The 22,666-nt window shown below is 35.7% G+C and overlaps 1 protein-coding gene across 1 annotated transcript in view; it reads right to left on the minus strand.

Moving 5' to 3' along the window:
* Positions 1-22,666, minus strand: part of MGAM (maltase-glucoamylase) — a 145,270-nt gene that overhangs the window by 113,154 nt on the left and 9,450 nt on the right. The gene's annotated exons all lie outside the window — the stretch shown is intronic.

Here is a 22,666-nt window from a genome sequence, read left to right on the forward strand (position 1 = left end):
GGGTGCCCTGGATGTCAAAGCCTATGTGTGTCTCCTGGCTGTACTCCACTTGCTCATGAGGACAGTGCTTTGCCTGGTACCAAGCACCGGTCAGTCTAGTTGGGGAACCTGCCAAAATACCCTCGCTAAAAGGCCTATTTGTGGAGACCGGCATTCTCTGCCTGCCTGCACAGGAACCTAGCCGGGAAGGCTTTCCTCAAATCACATCCTAAATGGCTCAGCAGAGAGAAAGGTATACCAGACATAGGTCTTTATGGGCTTCAAAGCACAGCCCATGACCACAGTGGCTCCTGGTTCTGCTGGCTGTGGGTGCTGCTGAGTACTGCTTCCTCCTCCCAGGACCTGTTCTTGATAACTCCAATCCTTCCTCTCAGTTTTCCCAAATTACCCTTTTTGCCACCTCCAGTGGCTGCAAAATTTGTGCCTTCATCTGGTTTCCTTTCCTTGGTGGACACCAAAGTTGTTCTAGAACTTCCTCAAAGACAGTGGTCCCCACTCTTGGCTGCACATTAAAATTGCCTGGGGAGCTTTTAAAATCTCAATGCCCAGGCCACATACTAGGCTGATTAAATCAAATCTCTGGAGGCTGAACCCAGGCATCACTTTTTTAAAGATCCCTGAGTGATTCCAGGGTGCAACCAATATTGAGAACCACTGTTCCAGATGCTCTTTTTCTTGAGCTGGATCATGTGACCCTCTGACTGAACTGTATTGTGACCTTTTAATTCCACCTTTCCCTAAAGTACTTGGAGGAACATGAAAGAAAACCTTAAAGGACATCCTTTCTTATTCTTCTTTCTCTCTTTTTTCACAAACTCTCTCTGGACAGGTCTCCATTACATCTTACTGCTCTCCACAGCTTTATTTTTATTTAACATTATATTTTGATGTAATTTCATACTTAAAGTTGCAAGAATTTCCGTATACCCTTTATCCACATTTACTCATTTTTTACATTTTGCCCCATTTCTCTCTCCTCTCTGCCCCCAATTACAATCCAAAAATATAGGGTTCACTTTAGTCTTCCGCTTTTATATATTTGTAACTCCCTTCTCTAACCATGAGAAATATCCTCCACTTATACTCAATATATTTGCCCATTTGCTTATGGCTAGAATACAGAGAAAGTGGTTTCAGAATTGCTATAACACTGCAAAACGCAAAATTAACTAGAGTTCAATATTTGTTTACAGATTTTTTTCATTTTTAGGCAAAATTTATACACAGCAAAATACACAGATGTTAAATGTACAACTTGGTGAGGCTGGATAAGTATGAATATATATATATATATTTTTTTCATGTAACCAACACCCCTAATATGATATACAGTATTTCCATCAGCACAGAAAGTTCCAGTATTCCTCTTCCAGTAAATCTCCACCCACCATGGGCAACCACTGTACTAATTTCTTTCCATAGGTTCTTTCTTTCCATAGATCATTCCTTCCCATAGATTAGTTTTGCCTGTTCTTGTACGGAATCATGTGGTGTAGACTCTTGTTTTGCTACTTTAACTCAACATAATGCCTTTGAGATTCACCCTTAATAGTATGTGAGTCATAACTTGTTTATCCACTTTTGATGACCATTTGCATTGTTTACGGTTTGGAACTGTTATGAATAAACATTCTTGAATTCATCTTTTTGTAGCCACAGTTTTCATTTCTCTTAGATAAATACTTAGTGGAATTACTGTGTCATAAAGTTGATGTACATTTAGCTTTACAAGAAACTGCTAAAGAGTTTTCTAGAGCGACTCTAGCATTTCACGCTCCCATCAACAATGTAGGAGAGTTGTTCTACATTTTCACCAACATTTGGTATTGTCAGTCTTTTAAATTTGGGCCATTCTAGTGGAGGTGAATGGTATCTCAATCTCGTGGTTTTAATTTGCATTTCCCTGACAACTAGTAATATGGAGCACCTTTTCATGTGGTCCATGGCCATTTGAACATCTTCTATTATAAAGCTACTATTTGACTTGTTTGCCCCTTTTTTAATATTCAGTTGTCTTTTTATTATTTCTTTGTAGAAGTTTATTGATCTGCAGCATTTGTGTGTGTGTATGTTCTTAAAATATATATATATATATTTTTTTAAATATTCAGCCTGTAAAAAACTAAAAATAGAGTTACCATATGATCCAGCAATCCCACTCCCAGACATATATCCAGAAAAGATGAAAACTCTAATTCAAAAAGATACACGAACCCCAATGTTCACAGCAGCACTATTTACAATAGGCAAGACATGGAAGCAACCTAAATGTCCATTGACAGACGAATGGATAAATAAGATGTGGTATATATATAAATATAATGGAATATTAATCAGCCATAAGAAAGAATCCATTTCCAGCAAAATGGACTGACCTAGAGATTATCATACTAAGTGAAGTAAATCAGAAAGGAAAGACAAACATCATATGATATCACTTAAATGTGGAATCTTAAAAAATGATACAAATGAACTTATTTACAAAGCAGAACAGACTCACAGACATAGAAAACAAAGTTATGGTTACCAAAGGGGAAAGGGGGCAGGGAGGGATAAATTAGGAGTTTGGGATTAGCAAATACAAACTACTACATATAAAATAGATAAACAACAAGGCCCTACAGTATAGCTCAGGGAACTATATTCAATATCTTGTAATAAACTACAATGGAAAAAAATATTTAGTCTAAAAATCTATAAACAGGATATAGCTCTTCATTTATTTGTCTATAATTTCTCTCAGCAATATTTTATAGTTTTTAGTGTAGAGGTCTTGCATGTCTTTTGATAAAATTATACCTAGGTATTTAATATTTTATAATGTTACATATAGTAATGTTAAATGGGGTATTTAAATCTTCATATTTCAATTATTTGCTGCTAGTTTATAAAATTTTTGTACATTAACCATGTATCTTGTCACTTTCCTAAATGAATTTAATAGTGCCAATAGCTTTTTGTAGGTTCTTTGAAATTTCATACTGAAACAATCATGCCATCAGCAAATAAGAGAACTTATATCTCCCTTCTCAATCTTTATGGCCTTTATTTAACTTATTTCACTGGCTGGAACCATCAGTACAATCTTCATTAGAAATAATGTGAGTATACATCCTGCCTCATTCCTGATCTTACAAAGAAAACATTATTTCATTATTGAGTATAATATCAGCTGTAGATCTCTTATAGATCTCCTTTATCAGATTAAGAAAGACCATTTTTATTGCTAGTATGCTAAGAATTTTTATCAATGGAGGTTGAATTTATTGAAACGAGTGAATGGTTTCTCTCCTCTATTTTGAACACAGTGATTTATACTGAAAAAATTTTGCATGTTAAATCAGTCTTGCATTCCTGGGATAAGTCCCAATTAGTCATAATGTATTATTTTTATATGTTGCTCTATTTGACTTGCTAACATATTGTTAAGAATCTTTGCATCTATCTTAGTATGTACTATTAACTTAACTTTTATTCTTGGTAGACTATATTTGTTACTTGCCCTTTCAAAGAGAATCTGTGGGTTATAAACTTTATGAATCCTCTATGTCTAAAATTGTTTGCCCAGCTAAAATAGGTTAGCTGAGTATAGAATTCTACATTCAAGTTTATTTTATCTTAGTTATATGAAGATATTACTACTTTGTCTTCTCAAAAACAGTATTACTAATGTTATTCTATTTCTCATTCCTTTGTAGTTTATTTTTCTTTTCTATATAAAGTTTCTCCTCAGAAGTGAATTTCTTTCCGTTATTTTTTTAAGTTTCATTTTGTTATTTCTAGTTATGGGTGTTTTGTTCTTCTGTTTGTTTTTTAATCTTGCTTGGTAGCTAGAGAAACCTTTAATCTTAGGAGTCATGTTTTCTTCACTTTTGGAAAATTCTTGGTCATATTTCTTTAATATTATCTCCCCTCTATTCTCTCTCTTTTTTCCTTCTGCAACTTCTTTTAGCTGAATATTTAGATTCTGGACCTATTCTTGTCTTTGACTTTTCTTTAATATTTTCAGTATTTTGGGACATGTTCAGGGAAGTTTCTCAGCTCCGTTTTCTAGCACATTTTTTAATTCCTTTGTTTTTTTTAAATTAAAATACATTTTTTTAATTAATAGAATTTTTATTTTGTTCTTCTTCATAAGCACCTGTTCTTTATCATAATGTTTAGTTCTAACTCTTTGAAGCTAGTTTTTGGAAGAAGTTACCTCCTTTGGCTATTTGAGAATATTAGATATTACTTTAAAATCCTTTTTAGGCTGCATTATGACCTTTAATTCCGAGGTTATATGTTCTTTTGGTGGTTGAGTTTATCTGTGTTTCTGTAAAGATGTTGGTGTTACTTAGCAGTTTTGTCATTCTTAGCTGTTTGTACAGGAATTCTTTCCACACTCTGTGGCAGGAATTTCTCCTAGTATAGTGGCTTCACAATTGTGTAGATACTAACCTTGAAGATGGCTTAGCTTTAGATTTGTCTGCTGGGCAGAGACATATCAGAATTTGTTTCCAAGAAACACAGCCCTAGTTCCCGCTTCATGATAGTAAAGCAGCAGACTCTGTGGTGGTTTTGAGTTTGTTTTACTCTTTTAGAAATGCTTCTCCAATTCTGGTTCATGAAACTTTCTCTTACTTGTTTTTGAGTGTGGCTAAAAATTTGTGCATTAAAAAAATATGTATATATCATTTTAATGGGTTTTGTGTAGAGGGGAGATATTTTATCAAATTTCTTTTTTTTTTTTTTTTTTTTTTTTTTTTTTTTTAAATGGAGCTTTTTTTTTTTTTTTTTTTTTTTTAATTTTTTTTTTTTTTTTTTAATTTTATTTATTTATTTATTTATTTATTTTTGGCTGTGCTGGGTCTTCGGTTCGTGCGAGGGCTTTCTCTAGTTGCGGCAAGTGGGGGCCACTCTTCATCGCGGTGCGGGGACCGCTCTTCATCGCGGTGCGCGGGCCTTTCACTATCGCGGCCCCTCCCGTTGCGGGGCACAGGCTCCAGACGCGCAGGCTCAGCAGCTGTGGCTCACGGGCCCAGCTGCTCCGTGGCATGTGGGATCTTCCCAGACCAGGGCTCGAACCCGTGTCTCCTGCATTAGCAGGCAGATTCTCAACCACTGCGCCACCAGGGAAGCCCTTATCAAATTTCTCATGTGCCACCTTGAACTTAAAAAGAATCACTGATATTTCTAGTTTTCTAAAATATTTTATAAAGAATAAGAGTTATTTTTAACACATATCCTTTCAGCAACGATTGAGTTAAATATGACTGTATCCTCTGTTGTGTTGACATGATATATTACATCAGTGATTTCTGAAGAGAAGTATGAGTGCCTCAGTAGCTGTTTGCCTGCTTTATGTTAAAGAATATTTTAATAGTTCCTATGGGGTACTCTTTTTTTTTTTTTTTGTATTTCTTTGTTTTGTTTTCCACTTCCTCATTCTTTTAAACGTGAGGTCCACTTGAGTCTGGTGTTAGAATTTGTATGAGTGGATTTCCCTAGATCTAGTTTTATCTTCAAATGATGACTGGAAGAATATTTCTCTGACCTTACTATTTCACTTAGACTTTAGTCTGAAGATCTGGTTGATGTGTAAAACATTTAGTTAAATTTCTAGTATTTAGTTGTCATTTATCACATTATTTTTCCTAAATTTTCCTGCTTTCCTGTTGGGTCATTTCTCTTTGTGTGGGGAAATATACTCCTGGAAAAGTTGAAATTGATTATTATATTTCAACTGAGTAATAGTCTCTTTTTTTTCTAGAGGAAAACTATAATACTATTTTTGAAATGAAACGCACCTGTTGGTCTAGAGATTCTATACTTCATTGAGGGTATTAACGGTCCAAATTATATTCACTTCTGTCTCTAAAAATACTACATTCTTTGTGTATAGGCCTGAAATGTGAAAAATACAGTACTAACTAGAGACCTAGAATATTGTCCTAACCCTGCACCTCATAAAGCTCTGCAGTAATTTCTTTTTAACCCAGAAATGGCTTTCTGGCTTCTATTCAGCAAAAGTTCCATATCTCTTAGAGAGGCATGGAGAAGGGTATTGAAGTCTCCATTTTCCTCCTTGACTTTGTTATTTTGCTTCATTGTTATTGTTTTAACTGCTACTGCTCTTTTTTTTTTTTTTTAATTTTATAGCTACTTTATTTATTTTATTTATTTTATTTTTGGCTGTGTTGGGTCTTCGGTTCGTGCGACGGCTTTCTCTGGTTACGGCAAGTGGGGGCCACTCTTCATCGCGGTGCGGGGACCGCTCTTCATCGCGGTGCGCGGGCCTTTCACTATCGCGGCCCCTCCCGTTGCAGGGCACAGGCTCCAGACGCGCAGGCTCAGTAGTTGTGGCTCACGGGCCCAGCTGCTCCGTGGCATGTGGGATCTTCCCAGACCAGGGCTCGAACCTGTGTCCCCTGCATTAGCAGGCAGATTCTCAACCACTGCGCCACCAGGGAAGCCCCACTGCTACTGCTCTTAATATTCAATACCAAAAGCACTACAGACCTCAAACATAAATAAAAATTTTCTCTGCTTTTGTAAATTTCAAAAAAAAAACAAAAAAAAAAGAATCTTTGCATCTATTTCCATGAGAAATACTAACTTCTATTTTTCTTTTTTTCTTTTAAATATCTTTGTTAAGTTTGGTATCAAGGTTATTCTGGCCTCATAACATAAATTGAGAAATGTTTCCTCTGTCTTTATTTTCTTTAAGATTTTGTAAAATTGGTATTATTCCCTCCTTAAATATTTGATAGCATTCACCAGAGAAGTCATTTGGGCCTGAAATTTCCTATTCAGGGAAAGTTTTTAAATTATAATAATTACAATTTATTTAATAGATACAGTAGTATTAAGATTGTCTATTTCTTCTTGTGTCTATTTTTGTAAGTTGTGCTTTTAAAGGAATTTGTCTCTTTCATCTAAGTTTGTAAATGTATTGCCATAAATTTGATCATATCCCTTTATTATCTTCTTAATGTCTATAGTATCTGCTTTGCTATTCCCTCTTTCATTACCAATTTAGATAACTTTTTTTATCTCTTTTTAATTCATCACTCTAGGTAGAGATTTATCAATTTATTGATAATTCCAAGAAATCACATTTTGGTTTTGTTTATTTCCTCTATCTCTTTTATTTTCTTCTACCTATTTTTTTATTATTTATTATTTCCTTCCTCTACTTTTTAGGTTTAATTTCTCTTCCTGATATAGCTTCTTAAGTTAGAGAATTAGATCATTGATTTTAAGTCTTTTTTTCTGTTCTAATATAAACATTTAAAGCTTTAAGCTTTAAGTTTCCTGCTAAACACATTTTGCCACATCCCCACATATTTCAATACATTGCATTTTCCCCCAGCTTTATTGAGGTATAATTAATGTATAATGTCTTTAAGTTCACAGTGTACAATTTAATGATTTGATTTCACATGTATATTGCAAAATGTTTACTACAATAAGATTAGTTAACACATTTTTTACTCACATAATTACCGTTTTGTTGTTGTTGTTGTTATAGTTACAGTGAGAACACTAAATCTTTATTCTCATAACAACTTTAAAGTATACAATATAGTATTGCTAAATATAGTCACCACGCTATACATTAGATCCCAAGAACTTATTCATCTTATAACTCAGAATCTGTACCTTTTGACCACCATATCCTCATTTCCCCCATGCCCCATCCCCTGGCAACCTCCGTTCTACTCTCTGTTTCTATGAATTTGATGATTTTAGATTTCAAAATAAGTGAGATCATATAGTACTTGTTTTTCTCTATCTGGCTTATTTTATTTAGTAATATAATGTCCCTTAGGTTCATCTATGTTGTTGCAAATGGCAAATGGCAAGATTTCCTTCTTTCTCACAGCTGAATAATATTCCATATTATATATATATATATATATATATATATGTGTGTGTGTGTGTGTGTCTGTGTGTGTATACACACATCCATCTTTCTTATGCATTCATCTTAGGTTGTTTCCACATCTTGGTTGTTGTGAATAATGCTGCAATGACCATAGAAGTGACCACCTCTCTCTGAGATACTGATTTCATTTCCTTCGGAATATATACCCAGAAGCAGGATTGCTGGATCATATGGTAGTCCTATTTTTAACTTTTCAAGGAACCTCCATACTGTTTTCCATAGTGGCTACACCAATTTGCATTCCCATCAACAGTGTGCAAAGGATCTTTTTCTCCACATCTTCATTAGCATTTGTTATCTCTTGTTTTGATAACAGCCATTCTAACAGGTGTGTGGTGATATCTCATTGTGGTTTTGACTTGAATTTCCCTAATGATTAGTGATCTTGAGCACCTGTTCATATACTTTTTGGACACTTGTGTGTCTTCTTTGGAACAATGTCTGTTCAAGTCCTTTGTCCATTTTCTAACTGAATTGTTTTTTTGCTATTGAGTTGTGTGTGTTCCTTAAACGTTTAGGATAGTAACCCCTTATGAGATATATAGTTTGCAAATATTTTCTCCCAGTTGGTAGGTTGCCTTTTCATTGTGTTGTTTCCTTTGCTGTGTAGAAGCTTTTCAATATTCTTTTTTATATAGGATAGACTGCTCTGTTGATGCTGAGTGTAAAGCCATAATTTGCCCCTCTGAAGGTCTTTTCTGATGCTTTTATTCCACTTGATCTCTCAGTAGCTTTCTTTTTTTGATTCAGGTACTATGAGAATGGCTGAGGGCTCAGAGCAGTGAATTAATAGACATGTGCTAGTTTCCTACAGCTGTTTTTAAGATGCTTAATTTAGTTTACAGAAATTTGACATTATGTGCCTAGGTGTGAGTTTCTTTTTATAAAATCTGTCTGGAGTTTGCTGATTTTGTTCAGTCTATAAGTTGATATTTTTCATTAGAGAAATTACGAGCCATATTTCTCCATATGACTCCTCTGGATAGTGCCCTCAAGAAACTTTTTTTTTCTTTGCTCTCTCAAACAAAAAAAATTTTTTTCTCTTTTCTCTCTTTAAAATTAAAAAAAACTTTTTAATGAAATATAGTTGATTTACAATGTTGTGTTAGTTTCAGTGTACAGCAAAGTGATTCAAAGTGATATATATATAATTGAATATATTTATTATATTCAATATATATATATTCTTTTTCAGATTACTTTCCCTTATAGGTTATTACAGAATATTGAATATGGTTCCCTGTGCTATACAGTAGATGCTTGCTGGTTATCTATTTTATATATAGTAGTGTGTATATGTTAATCTCAAACTCCTAATTTCATAAGTGGAGTGTCAGACCTTTCCCAAAAGTAGTCTCACACACCCCTATGATCCTAGACCACCACTAAGCACCATGTCCAGAAATGTGCTACTCTCTTCTCCTAGGGAAAAGGACCTGCAGGGCATACTCTCCATACTTAAAGTGTTCTCAATAAAAAAATTTATCAACGTGTTTCTCCCTTGAACTTTATTTTCCTCACGCATTTTGCAAGAAATACCTTGCAAAAGGTAGAGAAGGAGAGATGCAGAATAGCAGGGGAGCTGCAATTGAATAAACTTAGAAATTTCAATGTAAGATCTAAGGGTGATGCAAAGAATAATAAAACATGTTCTGTTTAGTGTAAATCTTTCATTTACTTGGGGGAATACACACCATCATATAGGGAACATTTAAGTGGTGACAAGAGGCTGTGTGTAATTGAGTGTCAAAATTTTGGGCATAAACAAAATGTGTGACCAGAGTTTAGATCACAGTTTAAGTGAAATGACATAAACAAAGGGGTAGAAGTGACAATAAGCATAGTATATTCTGTACAGGTAGGTCAAGGTCAGATTGTAGAGCCAAGCTCAAGAGCTGAGGCTTCTTCATGTTAATGGTCATAACAAAACCTTAAATGGGGAAGAGACATGATCATAGCAGTGATTTTATAAAGTTTTGCCTGATAGTGTTTTCTAATATTGATTTGAAGGGGAGGAGGTGAGGGTTTTGGGCTATTTGCACTCCAACTGCAGTGACAGATTTGAGAGTAGGATGGGGGTAGTAGGAAGGAGAAACTGAAATAGATATAATAGAGCTTTCGAAAAACATCATCAGCTAGTGTCTTGATGTGGTGTTTAACAGAGAAGGAAGAATCAAGGAGGCTTTCAGTGTGTGAGTGTGTTGTAATATAATATAATGACAAACAAAAATAAAGAAGTTGAAAAAGGAAGTTGGATTGAGTTTGTGGAAGATGGTAAATGTGATTTGGAACTTATTGCAACTGGACTGACATCATGTCACCTAGTTGGAAAACACCAGTAGAGCCTTGGAAATGAAGAACTAAAATTCAGATTCGAGGACAGAACTAGAAAGACATATGGTCATCAGAAGAGCAGCTAGTTTGGAAAATAAAAATTTTTAATTGGGTTATAAAGGTAGAGGGAAAATGTTGGCAAGGTTGGAGGCCATAAATTTCTGGCAGCAGTAAGTGGGCAAGAAGTAATGAGAATCGTTGGAATAGGCCAGATGTGTGTGTGTGTGTGCATGCGTGCGTGTGTGTGTGCGTGCGTGCTTGTGTGTGTGTGTGTGTGTGTGTGTGTGTGTGCCTTCCCAGCACCTTCTTTCTCCTGAGAACAACCACATCCACCTAGGGGTAACTGCTCCTCACGCTCCAGTTAGGATGTTTACCATGATCCTGCCCCTGACTATATTTGCTGGGTCTTTTCTAGTCCCACCAATGTCTACCTTTGGGATTTTTCTAACTCGATCCAAGAAAAATTTGTAAGACATGAAATACAGCAGCTTCTCCTGGTTACGCTTCCTGCCATATTTCCTATCACAAGAGGAAATGAGCAGAGACAAGAGGTAGATATGGCAAGACCTAGTTTTATTTGGTTCTTGATGTTCCAGAGGTTCAGCTGTATCCTTTGCCTGCTTTGGTTTCACTGTACAACCCTTTATTATATGTCATGAGCCAACACATACCACTTTTGCCTAAATTAGTTTGAATTGAATTTTTCACTTGCAGCCAAAAGATTTATGACACAATGATCATACATAACCCATGAATGGAAGAGGGGGATGTGACTGGTGAGTAGTACGAAGAGTTTCAGTTATACTGTAATGTTTCATTTCCTGGATTAGGAGATGGGTGTTTATTATACTATTCTTTATCCTTTTCTGTACACCTGAAATATTACATGATATAGTTTTTAAAATACTGCACCAGAGACTTGACATTACATGTCGTCTAAGCACTTTGAATATGTCGTTGCTGGGGCATTTACATGGAGGCATGCCGCTGTGTAATTAGATTCACGCTGTCCTACAAAAATCAGACGATTTGGGAGAATTTATTTAGCACTAAATAATCTAGTTCACTTTCTATGCCAAAATTAGTTTTCAGAAATGAAACAGATGACATGAAATAAATTTCTGAGCCTATAAAAAATTAATTTTCAATATATGTTCTCCAGTTTCAAAATTATTGGACAAATGTTCTATTCATATTTAGAAGAACCTATACTTAAAAAGAACTATTTTCCATTTGTGAAGCGGAATGCAGTTAAATATGGCTCCTAATTAAAAGGATTCAAGGATAAATTCTGTACTTTACATCTCAATGCACAATATTAACCTGAAATGGCAATCCACAAAAGAAAATAAGTTTTTAGTTCCAAATCAAAGACATGTAACAATTAAATGTTTCTAACTTTCAATCTGTATTTTTTCAATGAATTTAAAATATTGTCTCCAATATCATACATTTGTATTATGTGTTCAGTTGAGTAAAAATAAAAAGTTTCATATAGTTCTGGCAAGTGTTTGTCTTATGCTTGGTTAATTTCATTCAGTATATTCACTGTCAAGCACCTATAGGCATTTGAGTTTGTAAACCACTGGTTTATAAGCCACAATACTATAAAAACGTATAAAGGAAAGGTGTATTTCTTCACTCAGAAGGAGGGGGAAAGATTTCTGAGGTTTAACTTTGGCAGAATTACACACAATATCCATCACCAAACAAAATGATGAAATTTGTGGCTTAATGTACCTCCACTGCAGTTAATTCGCTGTTTACACCAGCCATCACCACAAAATCTGAAGGTCTTACCTTTATAATTGTGTATCTGGCCAATTCAAGAAGCCAAGGAATAGTGTTCCTCAAAAATGATTTCACAGAAATCATTAACACAGAAACTGCCACATTTAAAAACCTTTTTCTTGCAGTTTTGCTTTACAATTTCCAAAATCTTAAGGCCATCTGTTAGCAAAGACACTTCAAGCTTTCTTCTCATAAGTCCATTTTGATAAGTTATATTTGTGTAGTGATTTATCTATTTTATCAAAGTTTAAAACTTTAATGGCTTAAATTTACGGTATTTTCTTACCATCATATTTCATAGAATCTAAAATAGCATCAATTGTAAGATACACCCTTATTTTACATACAACTAAAGAAGAAAAATTCAAAGCTGTCAATTAAACAATGTTTTCTTATCATTAACTATGATATATCCTAAATCCAGAGATGTCATAATGTGAAAAAAATGTGTTTCTCAGAGTCAGTGAAATATGGTATATTTTAAATCTCAGTGTATGTGTTCCTTTGTTAACTTCTAATGTTGCTTAGTAGATGCATGGAGTACAACAGATTATGGTGTGGTGAATCCAATTCACACAAAGCCCTGTTTTTTCTGTAGTTCCAGACGTTTCAAGCGTGTCTGGTACACAGCTTTAATTACCACATCCATGAATATTTTAGCACAGAGGGTTTCTTGACAAATGATGCAATGAGCAGGTTTCAGTTCTTTGCCATTGTGAAATGTTGCCACAGTGGTTTAAATTCAGTAATAAGTCTGACTTTAACACCTACCATCACAGAATTTCCCCCTAGTCACGCTTACTAATTTGAACTTTCTATAGTAAAATATCAAAGCTTTTCTTAGTATACAGATATAGATCATTTCTTGAAGTTATAGATATCATGGGTACCATTTTAATAAATGCATTGGTTGCATAACCTTTTCAATCAATACCACAAGTAAATATAGCTAGCTACTTGTAATTATTATTTATACCCTTGCTTTCATCTGCTGCAATTATAAAACACCACAGATTAATTCCTCTCCAGCAAGTGCTCAGGCAATATTCTAAGCGACAGTACTTCTGGCTATAATATATTCATGAATGTTTGATTCTGTTGAAGTCATATAATTTCTCCTTCACTTCGTAGACAATCTTTAAGAAATTCATTGTCTGTAAAGGATTTTATGGCCACTTTTCCACAAAAGCATTTGGGAAACATGTTCTATTTTCATTCAGAAGTTAATCATGGAAAATCTAGTTCTTTCAGTTAATTGAGTTTTCATCATATGCCTTTTCTATAGAGCAGCTGTTCTTTAATTTGTTTCATAACTGTATTTAAGTTTTATTTTTTGGTGAAGACACATTTTGCATTTTCAATAATACATAAAATATTGTTTACTTTTTGCAAAGAAAGATGTTCTCTCCCATTTTTCTGAAAGCATATACTACTCTTCATTCTACTTTTTGTTTTCCCTCTTTCAATAGACTTTAAACAACTCTTGCTCTACTCCAGGAAAAAAAAAATAGCTATGTAAACATGATAATAGCTGGTACAGTAACTGGATTTCTTCCAGTTAGATGGTGAGATTGGAGGCAGACCGAGCGAGCCCTGACCCCTGCTCTAACCAACTACTGCCCGGAGGGAATGTGTTTTCAGCAGTGTCAGATCTTCTAGATACCTGGATAGCTATTGAAATCTCCAAAGCTTCAAAATGTTAATTCAAATTTCTTTCTGTTTAACAGATCAAACAGAATATAGCTGCCATCTGTGGGGCACCAGTTTGTAACCTCTGCTACCAATTTGCAGCCTCTCCCTAATGGGATATGAGAGAGTATTTTTCTGTTTGAGCAGAAAAGAAATGAGGAACTAAGACAAAGAACCATGAGATAAACTCCTAAGAAGGTGCTATTTAGGCTGAATAACTCAGAATGTAATGTGGGCCTATTATCTACTGGTGCACATAGCCCTGCAGAATCCTCCTGAAAATTGCTGAGTTTCCAAACTAGAGAGAAGGGTAGACTCTTTCATCTTACTAAGCTTCCTATCCGTTAGGCCTATAGTCTGGAGACCACAGAGAGGCTCTGAGAGCTCCCAGTATGGAGAGAGTGGGGGCTGGGTGGAGGTCTAACAACCACAGCCCATGAGCAGTTACAAGTCAAACTCTGTATTGCACTTGACTTATATTATTAGTTCCTAGATCACAATGTTTCTCCATCAGAACTTTAGATATCAATTTATGGTCTTCTGGGATTTAGAATTTTTGAACAAAAATCTGAAGAATAGTGTTTTACCTCCTTCTTAGGTTTTTCTACCTAGAAGCCTCTGGAATATATTTTACCTACTTTTTAAAATTAAAACAAATCACCAGAATTATGCAGGTCTGAATCTAATTTCATTGATTTTGCCTGACTTTCAGCCTTTTCAATTACATCTTCCACAGTTTCTTTGGTTATTACTGCTGTTTATTAAGTTTTCGTGTTTTCTCTTCTGCAAACCACAGCATATGTAAATGACCTGCTAGATCTGACATCACATCTCTCTTTCTCTCTCCTCTAATCACACTTCTTTTTTCCTTTTTTCTATGAATTCTGAATTAATATTTTAGTAATATCTTCAAATATTCTCATTTTTTTCTGGAGCATCTTATCTGCTATTCAGACCTCTTCCCTCCACTGATTTTTTTTTAATCAATAATTAAATCTTGAAGCATTTGTTTTTTAATTTCATTATATTAGGTCATATTCTTTTTATAAAATCAGTGTTCTCTAAACTCTGAATGAAAACATAAGTGAGATGTTTTCTAACATTTCCTATGACTTATAATGACTTTATTTCACAGACAGGCGTTGGATCTTTTTTTTTCATAATGCTCATCTTATTTTAAGTTATTATATTCTCACACATCCATTGATTTTTTTTTTTTTTTTGCTATATATTAAACTTTGAAGTAGGAGGTTAGCAAGTCTTTTACCCCACATTTGAAGTTGTGATGGGACCTGATAGATGTTGGAAGGGTTAAATATTGTAAGATTTGATGAAGGAAGATGGGGGAAGTATTTTATTTTCTCTGGTTCTGTTTTGCCAGGCTACAGACAACCTGAGCAGAAAGTCTGATCACTGAACATAGTGTTTCTTCTGCCTGGTGCTGTGGCAGCTTGACAGAAATGAAGTCATGTCCTCCCTACCCAATTGAATGACTGTCCTCAGCAGAAGGACTTCTAATTTATTCATTGAGCCACAGCACAATGTGAAAGCCAAGTGTGAGCATCTCCCTAGGATCTCTGCGCTAGAACCTGACAGCTTTCCCACAGGCTCTAAAGCATCCCCTCTCCAAGCTCCAGAGCCACACCTCACCTCCAGGCCATAACTCTTTAGATTAGGGTATATATATATCATAGAGTTCTCCTAGGGGGTCCTTCTAGTTACTCCCAAAGCAGGCTTATTCTGTGCATTCTGTGAATTCTGGATTATCACCTTGTCTGAGTGGTAATGTACATTAAAATAACACAGTAGTGGTGATATGTCTGTGAATATAAATTAACTCTATCACAAACTAGGGGGTGGTTAGCTACCATCTGACGTACTAGAGTCATAATTCATACTCCAGGGTGGTTATTTAAGATATGAAGCTTTCTAATCGGGTATTAGTATCTTCAGAAATGGTCTAGCACTTAAAGTTTCCTTACTGAAAACTACAATGGCAAATGTGTTAATTAACATGAAGAATACAACACAAATTTTTAACTGATTAGGAATATTTTGTGGACCCTACAAATGAATAAATTGCAAAAATCCAACAAACCTAGAAGTCTGATGTCATGCTGCAGTGTTCTAAGCACTATGGATGAGCTGCAGTTACAGCAGTGATGAAGAAAGACTCAGCCCTGCTTTCATGATTTCATAGAATCTAGGAGGGAAAGCAAACAATGCATTATCATGCACTTTCCCCTCAAGGATAAAATATGAGACCATATCATGAGACCATAGATAACGGGCACCTAGAGCCAACTGGGGCAGGGAAGGAGAACTGGCAGGAAAATTTTCCTGAAAAAAGTAACATTTAACCTGAGACCCAAAGGATGAGTCAGAATTATCTATTAAAGAGAGTATACAGGAATATAGGACCGGCACTATCCTATATAAGTTGCTCACTTCCTTTTTTTTTTTATATATATATATTTTTTGTTCGTTTGTTTCCCTTTTTCTCTTTTTGTGAGTGTGTATGTGTATGTCTCTTTGTGTGATTTTGTTGGTATAGCTTTGCTTTTACCATTTGTCCTAGGGTTCTGTCTGTCTGTGTTTTTTTTTTTTTAGTATACATGTTAGTGCTTGTTATCATTGCTGGATTTGTTTTTTGGTTTGGTTGCTCTCTTCTTTCTTTCTTTCTTATTTTATTACTTTTTAATTTTTTTAATTTATAATAATTTTTTTAAATTTTTTATTTTAATAACTTTATTTTCTTCCTTCCTTCCTTTCTTTATGGTCCCTTTTCTACTGAGCTGTGTGGCTGACAGGGTCTTGGTGCTCTAGCCGGGTGTCAGGCCAGAGCCCCTAAGGTGGGAGAGCCAAGTTCAAGACACTGGTCCACCAGAGACCTCTGGGCTCCACGTAATATCAAATGGCAAAAGCTCTCCCAGAGATCTCCATCTCAATGCTAAGACCCAGGTCCACTCAATGACCAGCAAGCTACAGTGCTGGACACCCTATTCCAATCAACTAGCAAGATAGGAACACAACCTTACCCATTAGCAGAGAGGCTGCCTAAAATCACACTAAGTTCAGAGACACCCCAAAACACACCAGTGGACATGGTCGTGCCCACCAGAAAGACAAGATCCAGCCTCATCCACCAGAACACAGCACCAGTCCCCTCCACCAGGAAGCCTACACAACCCACTGAACCAACATTACCCACTGGGGGCAGACATCAAAAACAACGGGAACTACAAACTTGCAGCCTGCAAAAAGGAGACACCAAACACAGTAAGTTAAGCAAAATGAGAAGACAGAAAAGTACACAGCAGATGAAGGAGCAAGGTAAAAACCCATCAGACCAAACAAATGAAGAGGAAATGGGCAGTCTACCTGAAAAAGAATTCAGAATAATGATAGTAAAAATGATCCAAAATCTCAGAAACAGAATGGAGAAAAAACAAGAAACGTTTAACAAGGACCTAGACAAACTAAAGAGCAAAGAAACAATGATTAACAACACACTGAATTTAAATGAAATTTAAAATTCGCTAGAGGGAATCAACAGCAGAATAACTGAGGCAAAAGAATGGATAAGTGACCTGGAAGATAAAACAGTGGAAATAACTACCGCAGTGCAGAATAAAGATAAAAGAATGAAAAAAATTTAAGACAGTCTCAGAGACTTCTGGGACAACATTCAATGCACCAACATTCGAATTATAGGGGTCCCAGAAGGAGAAGAGAAAAAAAAAGGGACTGAGAAAACATTCTTGAAGAGATTATAGTTGTTAACTTCCCTAATATGGGAAAGGAAATAATCAATGAAGTGCAGGAAGCACAGAGAGTCCCATACAGGATAAATCCAAGGAGAAACACGCCAAGACACCTATTAATCAAACTATCAAAAATTAAATGCAGGGCTTCCCTGGTGGCGCAATGGTTGAGAATCTGCCTGCCGATGCAGGGGACACGGGTTCGAGCCCTGGTCTGGGAGGATCCCACATGCCGTGGAGCAACTAGGCCCGTGAGCCATAACTGCTGAGCCTGCACGTCTGGAGCCTGTGCTCCGCAACAAGAGGCCGTGACAGTGAGAGGCCCACACACCACGATGAAGGGTGGCCCCCGCTCGCCGTAACTGGAGAAAGCCCTCGCACAGAAACGAAGACCCAACACAGCCAAAAATAAATAAATTAATTAATTAATTAATAATTTTTTTTAAAAAAATTAAATGCAAAGAAAAAATATTAAAAGCAGCAAGGGAAAAGCAACAAATAACATACAAGGGAATCCCCATAAGGTTAATAGCTGATCTTTCAGCAGAAACTCTGCAAGCCAGAAGGGAGTGGCAGGACATATTTAAAGTGATGAAAAGGAAAAACCTACAACCAAGATTACTCTACCCAGCAAGGATCTCATTCAGATTCGACGGAGAAACTAAAACCTTTACAGACAAGCAATAGCTAAGAGAATTCAACACCACCAAACCAGCTCTACAGCAAATGTTAAAGGAAATTCTCTAGGCAAGAAACACAAGAGAAGGAAAAGACCTACAACAACAAACCCAAGACAATTAAGAAAATGGTAATAGGAACATACATAACAATAACTACCTGAAATGTAAATGGATTAAATGCTCCAACCAAAAGACACAGACTGGCTGAATGGATACAAAAACAAGATCCGTACATATGCTCTCGACAAGAGATCCACTTCAGACCTAGGGACACATACAGACTGAAAGTGAGGGGACGGAAAAAGATATTCCATGCAAATGGAAATCAAAAGAAAGCTGGAGTAGCAATTCTCATATCAGACAAAATACACTTTAAAACAAAGACTATTATAAGAGACAAAGAAGGACACTACATAATGATCAACGTATCAATCCAAGAAGAAGATATAACAATTGTAAATATTTATGCACCCAACATAGGAGCACCTCAATACATAAGGCAAACAGCCATACAAGGGGAAATCGACAGTAACACAATCATAGTAGGGGACTTTAACACCCCACTTTCACCAATGGACAGATCATCCAAAATGAAAATAAATAAGGAAACACAGCTTTAAATGACACATTAAACAAGATGGACTTAATTGATATTTATAGGACATTCCATCCAAAAACAACAGAATACACTTTCTTCTCAAGTGCTCATGGAACATTCTCCAGGATAGATCATATCTTGGGTCACAAATAAAGCCTTGGAAAATTTAAGAAAATTGAAACTGTATCAAGTATCTTTTCCGACCACAATGCTATGAGACAAGATATCAATTACAGGAAAAAATCTATTAAAAATACAAACACATGGAGGCTAAACAATAAACTACTAAATAACTAAGAGATCACTGAAGAAATCAAAGAGGAAATCAAAAAATACCTAGAAACAAATGACCATGAAAACACGACGGCCCAAAACCTATGGGATGCAGCAAAAGCAGTTCTAAGAGGGAAGTTTATAGCAATACAATCTTACCTTAAGAAACAAGAAACATCTCAAATAAACAACCTAACCTTGCACCTAAAGCAATCAGAGAAAGAAGAACAAAAAAGCCCCAAAGTTAGCAGAAGGAAAGAACTCATAAAGATCAGATCAGAAATAAATGAAAAATAAATGAAGGAAGCAATAGCAAAGATCAATAAAACTAAAAGCTGGTTCTTTGAGAAGATAAACAAAATTGATAAACCATTAGCCAGACTCATCAAGAAGAAAAGGGAGAAGACTCAAATCAACAGAATTAGAAATGAAAAAGGAGAAGTAACAACTGACACTGCAGAAATAGAAACGATCATGAGAGATTACTACAAGCAACTATATGCCAATAAAATGACAACATGGAAGAAATGGACAAATTCTTAGAAAAGCACAACCTTCTGAGACTGAACCAGGAAGAAACAGAAAATATAAACAGACCAATCACAAGCACTGAAATTGAGACTGTGACGAAAATTCTTCCAACAAAAAAAAGCTCAGGACCAGATGGCTTCACAGGCGAATTCTATCAAACATTTAGGGAAGAACTAATACCTATCCTTCTCAAACTCTTCCAAAATATAGCAGAGGGAGGAACACTCCCAAACTCTTTCTACGAGGCCACCATCACCCTGATAACCAAAATCAGACAAAGGTGTCACAAAGAAAGAAAACTATAGGACAATATCACTGATGAATATAGATGCAAAAATCTTCAACAAAATATGAGCAAACAGAATCCAACTGCACATTAGAAGGATCAAATACCATGATCAAGTGAGGTTTATCTCAGGAATGCAAGCATTCTTCAATATACGCAAATCAATCAATGTGATAAACCATATTAACAAATTGAAGGAGAAGAAACATATGATCATCTCAATAGATGCAGAAAAAGCTGTTGACAAAATTCAACACCCATTTACGATAAAAACACTCCAGAAAGTAGGCACAGAAGGAACTTACCTCAACATAATAAAAGCCATGTATGACAAACCCACAGCCAACATCGTTCTCAATGGTGAAAAACTGAAACCATTTCCACTAAGATCAGGAAAAAGACAAGGTTTTCCACTCTCACCACTATTATTCAACATACTTTTGGAAGTTTTAGCCACAGCAATCAGAGAAGAAAAAGAAATAAAAGGAATCCAAATAGGAAAAGAAGAAGTAAAACTGTCACTGTTCGCAGATGACATGATACTATACATAGAGAATCCTAAAGATGCTACTAGAAAACTACTAGAGCTAATCAACGAATTTGGTAAAGTAGCAGGATACAAAATTACTGCACAAAAATCTCTTGCATTCCTCTACACTAATGATGAAAAATTTGAAAGAGAAATTAAGGAAACACTCCCATTTACCACTGCAACAAAAAGAAAAAAATACCTAGGAATAAACCTACCTAAGGAGACAAAAGACTTGTATGCAGAAAATTATAAGACACTGATGAAAGACATTAAAGATGATACAAACAGATGGAGAGATATACCATGTTCTTGGATTGGAAGAATCAATATTGTGGAAATGACTATACTATCCAAAGCAATCTACAGATTCAATGCAATTCCTATCAAACTACCAATGACATTTTTCACAGAACTAGAACAAAAAATGTTCAATTTGTATGGAAACACAAAAAGATCCCGAATTGCCAAAGCAATCTTGAGAAAGAAAAACAGAGCTGGAGGAATCAGGCTCCCAGACTTCAGACTATACTACAAAGCTACAGTAATCAAGACAGTATGGTACTGGCACAAAAACCGAAATACATATCAATGGAACAGGATAGAAAGCCCAGAGATAAACCCACGCACATATGGTCACTTTATTTTTGATAAAGGAGGCAAGCATATACAATGGAGAAAAGACAGCCTCTTCAATAAGTGGTGCTGGGAAAACTGGACAGCTACATGTAAAAGAATGAAATTAGAACACTCCCTAACACCATACACAAAAATAAACTCACAATGGATTAAAGACCTAAATGTAAGGCCAGACACTATAAAACTGTTAGAGGAAAACATAGGCAGAATACTCTATGACATAAATCACAGCAAGATCCTTTTTGACCCACCTCTTAGATAAAGGGAAATAAAAACAAAAATAAACAAATGGGACCTAATGAAACTTAAAAGCTTTTGCAAAGCAAAGGAAACTACAAACAAAATGAAAAGACAACCCTCAGAATGGGAGAAAATATTTGCAAATGAATCAACGGACAAAGGATTAATCTCCAATATATATAAAGAGTTCATGCAGCTCAATATTAAAAAAACAAACAACCCAATCCAAAAATGGGCAGAAGACCTAAATAGACATTTCTCCAAAGAAGATATACAGATGGCCAAGAAGCACATGAAAAGCTGCTCAACATCTCTAATTATTAAGAGAAATGCAAATCAAAACTGCAATGAGGTATCACCTCACACCAGTTAGAATGGGCATCATCAGAAAATTTACAAACAACAAATGCTGGAGAGGGTGTAGAGAAAAGGGAACGTTCTTGCACTGTTGGTGGGAATGTAAATTGATAGAGCCACTATGGAGAACAGTATGGAGGTTCCTTAAAAAACTAAAAATAGAATTACCATATGACCCAGCAATCCCACTACTGGGCATATACCCTGAGAAAACCATAATTCAAAAAGACACATGCACCCCAGTGTTCATTGCAGCTCTATTTATAATAGCCAGGTCATGGAAGCAACCTAAATGCCCATCAACAGACGAATGGATAAAGAAGATGTGGTACATATATACAATGGAATATTACTCAGCCATAAAAAGGAACAAAACTGGGTCATTTGTAGAGACGTGGATGGATCTAGAGACTGTCATACAGAGTGAAGTAAGTCAGAAAGAGAAAAACAAATACCGTATGTTAACACATATATATGGAATCTAAAAAAAAAATGGTTCTGAAGAACCTAGGGGCAGGACAGGAATAAAGATACAGACGTAGAGAATGGACTTGAGGACGCGGGGAGGGGGAATGGTAAGCTGGGACGAAGTGAGAGTGGCATGGACTTATAAACACTAGCAAATGTAAAATAGATAGCTAGTGGGAAGCAGCCGCATAGCACAGGGAGATCAGCTTGGTGCTTTGTGACCACCTAGAGGGGTGGGATAGGGAGGGTGGGAGGGAGATGCAAGAGGGAGGAGATATGGGGATATATATATATGTATAGCTGATTCACTTTGTTATAAAGCAGAAACTAACACACCATTGTAAAGCAATTATACTCCAATAAAGATGTTATAAAGAAAATGTGTTTTACATTTCAGACACTGAAATTTCTGGAATGCTCAATATTTTATATGAAAATTAACAGGCTTTAAATCAAAATCAGTTTGCTCTATTGAGGATTAATGAAACAATATGTGGAGAACACAATTTTGGAATGAGAAATAAGTGTCTTTTGGGTGTGCTTGAGAATGAAAGCGT

This window comes from Balaenoptera acutorostrata, chromosome 7, assembly GCF_949987535.1.
Source record: "Balaenoptera acutorostrata chromosome 7, mBalAcu1.1, whole genome shotgun sequence".
Taxonomy (NCBI): domain Eukaryota; kingdom Metazoa; phylum Chordata; class Mammalia; order Artiodactyla; family Balaenopteridae; genus Balaenoptera; species Balaenoptera acutorostrata.